Genomic DNA, 10,363 nt, shown 5'->3' with positions numbered 1-10,363 from the left:
TCTCAAATGTCCTTGTGCAATCACCACAAACTCAGTGATTGACCCAAGACACTCCAGGTTGCCCTAAACAATGACTGATGTGCAACATTAATAAAAGGGGATAAAACCTTGATTCTCTTCTGAGCAACATCAACTGGGATTTCTGCCACTCCAATCTTAGCTGCCGCCTCCAGTCATGCCCAGCCATCTCCACAGTAAAAGATTCTTCCCAGTTAGTACGATTCGAAATGCCTTTTTGTCGGTACACCAGTTCAGTTGAGGTGGATAGGTGAGTACTCTGGCCTTCTGGTCTAGATAATTTTGGCTTGGGTCTCTTCATTCTCTCCATCTCTTCTTTCGCTTTCTCTTGAATGCTCTTGCACACATGGCCCACCACAGTGGGAGTGCTGTTGGCCTCTGAATACAATTCATACTTTTCCTCTGACCTCAACTTGGAGGTAGCATTAAAAAGATCATACTTTATGATTAGGGTAGCGTCTTCCTCTTGTTTCCAACCAACTGGCAGGAGGTGGGAGGAGCAATCAGAAACCGCCTGTTTGGACTTGGCGGAGCCAGGTGTGAGCTTCCTATGTGTAAAAACTGAGCAGAACTTCATTTCCTTTCTAAGAAACTCAGTCTTAAGTAGCTGGAGTCCGGCAGCTGCTGCAGAAAAGGGGTTACTGAAGTTTATTCTAACTCATTTAAAGCTTTTAAAATACTGAAAGGTGATGTCCTTTTCCTATGTCCTCAAAGGGGACTCAAATGTGGCCTGGCACAGGCTGTCCACCAACATGCACAGGTCCAGGTAGCAGGTGATGGTGGCAATGGGCAGGTCCTGAAAGTTCATCTCCTCCATCTCACAGTCAATGAAGCTCCAATCACTGTTGCCCTCATCTGCCTCCCAGAGGTCCTCAAAGGACCACAGCATCATGCTCTCGCCTTAGCTGCCTTCCCCATCAGATACCTGGTGATGCCATTCTCTATTCCCACACTCATGCCAGTGCCAGTGCCATCACATATTTCTTGCTGTGGGGGAAGGGGGTTGTTACACTGGCATTTCTTACTAAAGAAGGACATCTAGGGGAACTCAGAGAGTCAGATGGACTCCAGCTTTTTGCATGAGGTGACTCATCTTCTCCTGTAAATTTCTGCAGAATCTGCTGCCATGCTAGATAGTGGTTTGCAAAGCTCTGAATGGCTTCACTTACACCGGGAGCTGGGTTGTTTTGAGGTTCATTTTGGGAACGAAAGGAGAGACGTTTCTCTGAGACCTAGCAGATGGTGTGACTGAGCCTGCAGCAAGGCCAGTGAACAGAATGTTGTTATGAGTCTCTCCTGGTCTAAAGACTCTAGGAGTATATCTCTCACCAGATATTTCTGATTCTGACCCCAGGCAGGTCATCATCAGACTATGTTGTCTTAAGTTGTCATATCTGACAACTGGCTGTAAAAACAAACCATTTTAGCTGTCATATAAGATGTTATCATACAAGTATTGACCTCTCCAAATGAGTTATGGCCTTAAGACCTCCAAACAAGAAGTCTGAATATAAACACTATTTATTTATGGAAATACGGATTACAGAGATATTACAGTTGAGTCTCAAGTGCTACTGAAGTCACAGCAACATCAACTCTGGATTATCAATGCTTGTGTCCAAAGAGAAGGTCAATTGTTGGGAAGATAGTCAGTACAGTCAATATTTTAGTGGGAAAGTATTAGGGATAGATCTTTTTCGCTATACCCCACTCACCCACTAAAGACTCCTTCTTAATTAGGGACAGATCAATATGGAAGGACAGATTCAACATGGAGGACATGTTCACCCATTACTGTGGCAGGGTATTATCCTCATGTTCTTCCCTACTCACACTCTTTGCTCATTATCAGGAATTTATTTGGTACTTTCCACCCTTTTTCTGTGCTTAATCTTGAGTCCTGATTAATGCCAAAAATGAAAAATCTAATTTCAATATAATTTAAGTTCATATAGCATATAGATATTTTTGTACAATATACATGTGATTCTTTTCACATATACAATTATTCTCACATTTATATTTACAGCATTCATATATGCATATATGTGTATAAGAGAACTTGAACTTTTTATTTTAAGATAATAATATATTAACATATATAAAAAGGATGCAAGTTGAAGACCTTACACCTACACGTCAGCAGTAGTTATCTCACAATGGTAGAATTACTTTCTTTGCTGATTTCTCTTCCTTTCCTGTCTATGTTTTCCAAGTTTTCCACAATAATCAAATATTACTTTTATCAATAGAAGAAAACACAATGTAATGATTTTGGAAAAGTGTATTTGACTGTAGTGACAAAGCAGTATATGCTCTAACAAAAAGAAAAGATATCATTGGTCTTAGAGCCTATAAGCTGGGGTATATGCAGTATATGCTCTAACAAAAAGGAAAGATATCACTGGTCTTAGAGCCTATCAGCCTATCTCTCTGCTTCACTAGCATTGACTTGGCCATAATCACCCAAATATTTTCTCATCTTAGGAGACAGAGAGGTGTCATTTGCCAAACCCTACTCAGGGATGTTGAGGAATCAAATGAGAAGGTTATCTGAATCAAATGAGAAGGTTATATGCATATTGTAATTTGACTGCATTTCTTAAAATGTGCTGACTTCACTGTTACATTTGTGTTTTTCATGAACTGGCTGTGTACTACCCATTACAGGAAATTTCTAGAAGCAGGGATCGTGTGTGAACCTTCCTGTGGAATTCCCCAAGGACTCTGGCCCAGCTCTTGGGAACAGTAACAATCAGAAAGACTGACTAATAATATCAGGACTAGAAGAGTCCCTGATTTAGTTCCTATAATCAAGAGTCAAGTCATGTTCCATCCAATATCCTGACCATGGAATTCCACAGGAACTAGTTAACTATTTTTACTTGTTTTTACTGATAAAAAATAGGGCACAGTTAAAAATGAATTTCAGATATAAATACTTAACAAAGTAAGTTTTACTATGAGTATATAGTAAATATTGCACAGAATTCACTTATTCCAAAATAGTTATTCATTGTTTATCTGAAATTCAATTTTTTTTTTTTCTGTGAGTTGGAATCTCACTCCCTAGCCCAGGCTGGAGTGCAGAGGCACACTCATGAGCTACCCCAGTGTTGACCTACTGGGCTCCGAAGATCCTTCCGCCTCAGTCTTCCAAGTAACTGGAACTACAGGAGTGTGCTACCACGCCCAGATAATTTTTAATTTATTGTAGAGACGAGGTCTCACCAAGTTGCCTGGGGCTAGTCTCGAACCGGTGGCCTCAGGCAATCCACTCGCCTCAGCCTCCCAAATTGCTGGTATTACAGGCTGAGCCATTGAGCCTGGCCTAAAATTCAAATTTAACTGAGCTTTCTATTTGTTAAATCTGATAAACTTAATGAGAACTTTCACCTCCCCCCCCCACTCCAGTTTGGATGACTGGCTTGATTTTACTTATAAATCTCAGCTTCTTAATGAGAGTTTAGGTTTGACAAATGCAGTCATCCCCCAGATGCATGCGGGATTGGTTGAAGGACCTCCCTCAGATATCAAAATTCACAGATGCACAAGTCCCTGGTATAAAATGGCATAGTATTTACATATAACCTATGCACATCCTGCCGTATACTTTGTCATCTCTAATAACTTGTCATCTCTAATAACTTAATGAACTGTAAAGACTATTTAAATAGCATTTATACTGTATTGTTTAGGGAACAATGACAAGAAAACGAAAAGTCTATACATGATCAGTACAGGTAAATTTTTTTCCTGAATATTTTCCATCCGTAGTTAGTTGAATCCTCAGATGTGGAACTCACCAATACTGAGGGCCAACTGTGTGTGTTCAGGGTCTCTCAGATAAGGCTCCCACTTAAACCTGGCAGACACTAAACAATGAGAGGACATTTCAATAGAATCAACGGGACTGGCAGGGTGCTAGGGAAGCACAGGTGACTGTTGGGGCACTTACCAATGTTCTCTCAGAACATTGTAAACCGTAGAGTGACTGTCAGGGCCACATCTTGCCCTTTAGTTGGCCTGGCCAGGAAGCACCTGCAACTGTCAATGTGCTCATCTACCAGAAGAGTGGAGCCATTGTTCATTCCTAGATGTGAAACTGGCTGGGAGCAAGGGAGAATTGGGAAACAAGAAAGGACAGCCCAGTGTGAGGTCAGGATTAGGCTGCAGTGAGCTTCCCACAAGACCTGTCTTGTCTCTGGATGGTGAGAGAGCTGACGTAAGGGAGAATGGGTCTGAAAGGCAGCTTTCTCTAAAGCAAACAGCCAGCCAGGCAGCAATCTAGAAGACTGAGAGTTTGAAGGACCTGACTCAGTGCCTCTCTTCAAGCAGCCAAATGTCCTGAATCCCCACCATTGGCCTTACCCTCTGGGAACACCTGAGCATTCCATTAACAGTCAGCCAACAGAAGACAGGGCCAAGGGTAAAGGAAGAGCCACAGCTGTGAGTCAGGAGTCCTGTCTGTTGTGGGTTTCCTTCTCTGAACTTTAATTTTTTCATTTATAAATTAAGAGGTGGGACCCAATGATTGCTATGGTCACTTCCAACACTACACAATGCTGATGAACGGTTGAGACACCAGATTGGTAGGCTTTTGTAAGGAAAAGTGTTTTGTGACAGCTTAGAAATAAAAGGCTCAGTTCAGCACTCAAAATTTGCTTTTGAATGGAGCCCTAGGCTGCCAAGAGTAGAGTGACATCACCTAGGAGCATCAAGGGACATGGAGCTAAGGGAGGGCCCAGTATTGCCAAGACTTACCATCTTGCACTCTTCATTCCATTCCTGGTAAGGTCCACCTTTTAAAGCTAAGGCCATGTGTCCTGTATGGGAGAAACCAACTGTAAATTCAATGACCATTGATTGTGTTATTTTTGTAGGCCAAGTAGAGTACAAACTATAAATAGTTGCTAGTGTGTGCTGAGTTTTTTTCATTTGTTACTAATTCAACAATATTTCTTGAGCATCTACTCTATGTCAGGACTTTGTAAGCTCTGAGGATGCAGTATTGAAAAGCTCTTTTCCCTTCTACCAACAGACTGTGAGGAAAGAGTCTGTGTAGCATAACTGCCCCTCCAGTTGCTAACTGAGCAAAAGCAAGTACTGTGTTACTCTGGTGTTTTGTTTTACCTCATTCTCCATCTTCATCCGGCCATCTTCGTTTGAAGTAAGGAGAGCGTTATGGTGAATTGTGCCACCCTAAAATTTGAATGTTGAAATCCTAATCCCCAATACTTCAGAATGTGACCTCATGTGTAGATAGGAGTCTTTGCAGATGATCAGATTACGGTGAGATAATTAGGGTGGACCCTAATCCAATATGACTGTGTCCTTATAAAAGATGGAAAGTTGGACCCAGAGACAGACATGCACACAGGGCGAATGCCATGTGAAGATGAAGGCAGGAACCTGGGTGATGCATTTTCTTCCTTTTTCTTTTTCTTTCTTTCTTTCTTTCTTTTTTATTTATTTATTTATTTATTTTTTGAGTTGCAGTCTCACTCTGTTTCCCAGATTGCAGTACAGTGGCATGATCACAGCTTCTACAGCCTTGACCTGCTGGTCTCAGGCAATACTTCCACCTCAGTCATCCAAGTAGCTGGGACTACAGGCACACGCCATCATGCCTGGCTAATTTTTTGGTTTATTGTAGCGATGAAGTCTCACTGTGTTGCCCAGGCTGTTCTTGAACTCCTGAGCTCAGGCAATCCTCTTGCCTCAGACTCCCTAAGTGTTGACAGGTCTTAGTCATCGCACCTGGCCAGGGTGATACAGTTTCTAAGCCAAGAAACACCCAAGATCACCAGCATACCAGCAGAAGCTAGAAGGACATGTAACAGAGTTAACCTCACAATCTTCAGAAGGAACCAACCCTGCCAACAATTTGATGTTGAACTTTGAACATCTAGACAATACCTTTCTGTTGTTAAGCTACCAGTTTATGGTATTTTATTACAGCAGCCCTAGGAAACTAAGACAGAGCCTTGATCAAATTGTGCTATTTCCTTTGCTAAAAATACAAGTGGGTGTATGTGTTCCATAGCAGCCTCAAAACACTGTGCTCTAACACTCCAGGACCAAGCTCTAGAACTTTCTCAAGAGTTGTCAAGAGTGAGAAAGGGTCTGAGGGATGGCCTAGGGTGGCACAGGTCGACTCTGACTTCAAGTGTGGTTCCCAGACTTTCTTTACATGCTCCCTCTGCTCCTCGTGGATGTGGAGCCTGCCCTTGGGTCTCTCTAGCATCTCTCACCTTCAGCCCAGCTCACGGCCCCACTCCACCTCTCTTTTGAGAACTGATTTATTTTTCATTTCATGTTCTCCTGACCTCCAGTTTCTGGCCTAATCCTGATTTTGCCTATGGCACTCTAGTGTTGACAGAAGAGCTCATGGAGACTATGCCCAAAATTGAACCAGTGATAGGACAAGACTGGTCAGAGGCTATCAAGAGATCACAGAGGGGAAGAGGGTGGAGCAGAAAAGACGATTTGTAGAGTGAGAATGTACTTGGCTCAGATCATAGTATGGGATCATAACTACTCACCCTTTGTTCCCCAAGCCCTTTTGTGTATATTGCCTTTGAGCTATACAATACAAAACCCTGGGGGGACAGTAAAGACAGATGTCATTATTCTTTTATTTACATTTTCATGTTACAAATGGAGAAACTGAGGCTCATGCAGGCTACAAAACTTGACCTAAATCACGTAGCCAATAAGTAAGCTAACGTCTGGTTTTAAATACAAGGTCTTTCTGCTCTTCCAGGCTGTCTTCCATAGAACAGCACTCAAAAGCTAAAGCAAGATGCAGAATCTGGGCTGATAGGATGCAAGCAGGAGCAGACCAGAACATCCTGACTGGCTCTCTGTCCTCAGCAAGTACAAACTGGCCAAATACCACACACGTATAACAAAAACACCTTACGTTTATATGAAACACCTCACAATTGACAGTGTTTTTACAAGCATTATCTCATTTGATCCTCACAAATAATCCTATGAGGTAGGCAGGGTAAGTCTGGTTATTCTTATTTTACAGATGAAAAAACTAAACAAAGGCAGGTTAAATGCTTAGCTGGTGGTCACAGAGCCAGGGAATAGAAAAAGTGGGACTCAAATTCAGTGCTTCCTTGAAAGTCCATCTTCTTTCCCACTTCTCAGGAAGAGGGCACAGTTCAGGGACGGCAAATACTTTGCACATATACCATCCACACCCAGGACAGACATTACAAATTGATCACAGCATTTTGCCCAGATTTGGCCTCAGGGTCCTCCTCCTCAACCCCATTCTCCAGACAGCAATTATCAACCAAAACAGGAAAACAAGATGAAGACTGCTCTAACCAGTCTGCGCAAACCAGTGCCTATAACCAGCCTGATCTAACCAGTGCCTATAACGGACTCTGGGTGTAGAGACCAAGTGCGAAAATCCATCTGAGTAAAAATCGGGTTTAAAATCCAAGAAAACTAAGTTTTTTTCTTTTACTCACTAACTTGTAACCATTACAACAATAACAAGAGCTAACAGTTTTCAAGCATTTACTGTGTGTCAGGCACTACATTAAGCATTTTTTCTCCACATTTCCCTAAAAGGTAGATCCTATTATTCCCATTTTAGAGATGAGAAAACACGTTTTGAGGAATTAGGATACTCGCCAGATGCAACCTGATACTGCCAAAGTCCATGAACCTCCCTATCTCATTAAACTGTTTCCTGGGCTGCAGACCAACAGTTTTTTTGTTTGTTTGTTTGTTTGTTTTGAGTTGGAGTCTCACTCTGTCACCCAGACTGTAGTGCAGTGGCCTTTCCCGGCCACCGCAGCCTCTACCGGCTGGGCTCGGGCAATCCTTCCGCCTCAGCCTTCCAAGTAGCTGGAACTACAGGTGTGCGCTACCACGCCCGGCTAGTTTTTGATTTATTGTAGAGATGAGGTCTAGCCAAGTTGCCCAGGCGGGTCTCGAACCCCCGGGCTCAGGCAGTCCACTCACCTCAGCCTCCCAAAGTGGTGGGATTATAGGCTGAGCCACCCAGCCCAATAACCAACAGTTTTTTAATTCATTATAAGGAAAATCATGTTTTCCCCAAATCCTTGAAATCAACTGTCTAAGGTAGGGAAGAGAACAGCAAGGAGGTGTAAATACCAACAGTAAAATTGCCAAGCAAAGCAAAGGTGGCCAGTGGGAAGCTGTTTGTGGCAGTGGGTGGGGAGTGTGTTGTATGAACAGAACTTGGGCATGTGAGCGGAAGCATCTACACCCGTGGGCACAAAGCCCTTACTGCGCAAGACAACAAGTCAACAGTGGAAAGAGACTGGGCTGAGGACTAGCTCTCCCCACAATGCCACATTTTGGCATGGACTTCAGAGAAGTCCAAGAATCTAAATTTGGCCCTGAATGTCCACATTGTTTTGAAGGTATATTTGTTAGGATAGGAGAGTAGAATATATTTTATTGATCTCTTCGTACTTTGGTTTGTAACTTTCAGCTCTTGAGATACATGGTAGATGGGCCTCTGTACTTTTGCCCCTCGGCCTACACTTGTTAAAAGTGGATCCAGTGAAAACCAGGCTTTTCGACCTCTGCTGTTTTTGCTGCTACCATAGGCAGGCCACTCATGGAGGCATCTGTTGTTTTGTGATGGTCCCAGCAGAGGAAGCAGAGGTCCCAGCCTCCAATGACCATTTCCTGAGTGTCAGAGCAAGTGTTATACATTCATTTCAGTATTGCCAAGTGCAGCAGGTGCAGCAGTTGTGGGTACAGCCTCCAGAACATAGTAGTCTCCTAGTGTTGTCAATGGTAGGGGCCTCCAGGGCCAGCTCCATAATTTGGAAGGCAGATTCCCTAATGAAGAAGAAACTGTGTTTCCCTTGGTGGCCCAGTTCTTTGGTGTCACTTAGGGAGTTGTTCCGGAAAGTTTGAGTCTGTTTCTTCAGCACTTTCAGTGATTTTATAGGCCCTATAAATTCCTGAAGTACATCCTTTCTGCATAAAACAACTAGCATGGATTCTGTTCTGTGCCTTTCCTCCACAATGAGTATTCTGGTGGCCTAGGAAAAGCACTTTTGGCTACATCCTGGGGCCTTATTACTCCATTGAACTCTCCCGCTTTGGTAAGGTTTCTTGGCTTTTGTCCAGTATCTGGATTCAACCTGTCTGCTATGAACTGAATTGTGCTCCCCTACTCTCAAATTTATGTTTAAGCTCTACCACCCAATGTGATAGTATTAGACAAGATGACCTTTGGGAAGTAATTAGGGTTGGATGAGGTCATAAGTGTGAGGCCCTAATGATGGGATTAGTGCTCTTATAAGAAGAGACACCGGAAAGTTTGCTTTCTCTCTGCCATGTGAGGACATAGCAAGAAGGCAGCAATCTACAAGCCAGAAAGAAAGCCCTCACCAGGAACTAACCATATTGGCATGATGACTTCCCAGTCTTGAACTTTTCAGCTCCAGAATAGTGAGAAATAAATTCCAGTTGTTTAAGCCACCTAACCTATAGTATTTTCTTATAAGAGCCCAAGTTCATTAAGACCCTCCCTGATTCTCCCTTCAGATCTTCTCCATCTACCTAACTTGGATGGATGTGGTTCCTGAACATTTTTGTTCAGTTTCTCCTTAGAGCATAAAAACCCAGGAGCCAATCTCAACATCACCCGATTCCCAGACTGAACTTCAGAAAACCTGGACCAAGTCCAGCAGCTCTGCAAGGCCTGTTGTCTCAGATGAAGAAACTGATAAATGTATGCTGGGACTTTGCAGCATAGCTCAGTGAGAGCTATTTGATAATGGTGCATTGGGATAGTACAGGAAGAGAGAGCAGGAAGCACAATAGAGACAGACTTGACCTTGTCCATGTTAAGAACTGAGAATGGCTCTCATAGAAATTCAGAGATAGAGAAAAGCAAACAGAAAATGTTCCTTGGCTTTCAAGTTCTCACACAGTTTTTCTGAGAGTCTCTCGAGGGCTTAGGTGAAACCAAGCAGTTTCGTCTTACTACAAGTTTCTGCAAAGAAATCTCCAAATTCCAGTGGCCTGATATTTTCCATTCTCCCCCCTTCAGGTATGGATGATCCAGTGCAGACTTTATGTGATTTCACTTGAAACCATTTTTATTTCATCCAATTTCATCTACTAGCTCATGAGCTCATGGGTTTTGCATGATTTCAATATGAAGTCATCAGCTAGGCCCCAGTTTCCTGGACAGACTTTAAACCCTCAGGATCCTTTGAGTAAACTAGAGGTAAGCCCCACAGTTTGCACTGAAATCTGAAACCCAGAGTTTCTCCCAGGTGCTCTCACATATGTGTATATTGTATAGTTCAACTCTTTTTTCCTTTTTTAA

General features: G+C 42.8%; 1 pseudogene; it reads right to left on the bottom strand.

Moving 5' to 3' along the window:
* Nucleotides 1-251: 251 nt before the first annotated feature.
* LOC103262628 lies at nt 252-871 on the bottom strand (annotated as a pseudogene).
* Nucleotides 872-10,363: the final 9,492 nt, after the last annotated feature.

This window comes from Carlito syrichta, unplaced genomic scaffold, assembly GCF_000164805.1.
Source record: "Carlito syrichta isolate Samal-C Ts95f unplaced genomic scaffold, Tarsius_syrichta-2.0.1 Scaffold304573, whole genome shotgun sequence".
Taxonomy (NCBI): domain Eukaryota; kingdom Metazoa; phylum Chordata; class Mammalia; order Primates; family Tarsiidae; genus Carlito; species Carlito syrichta.
This window is presented reverse-complemented; position numbering and strand designations above follow the sequence as displayed.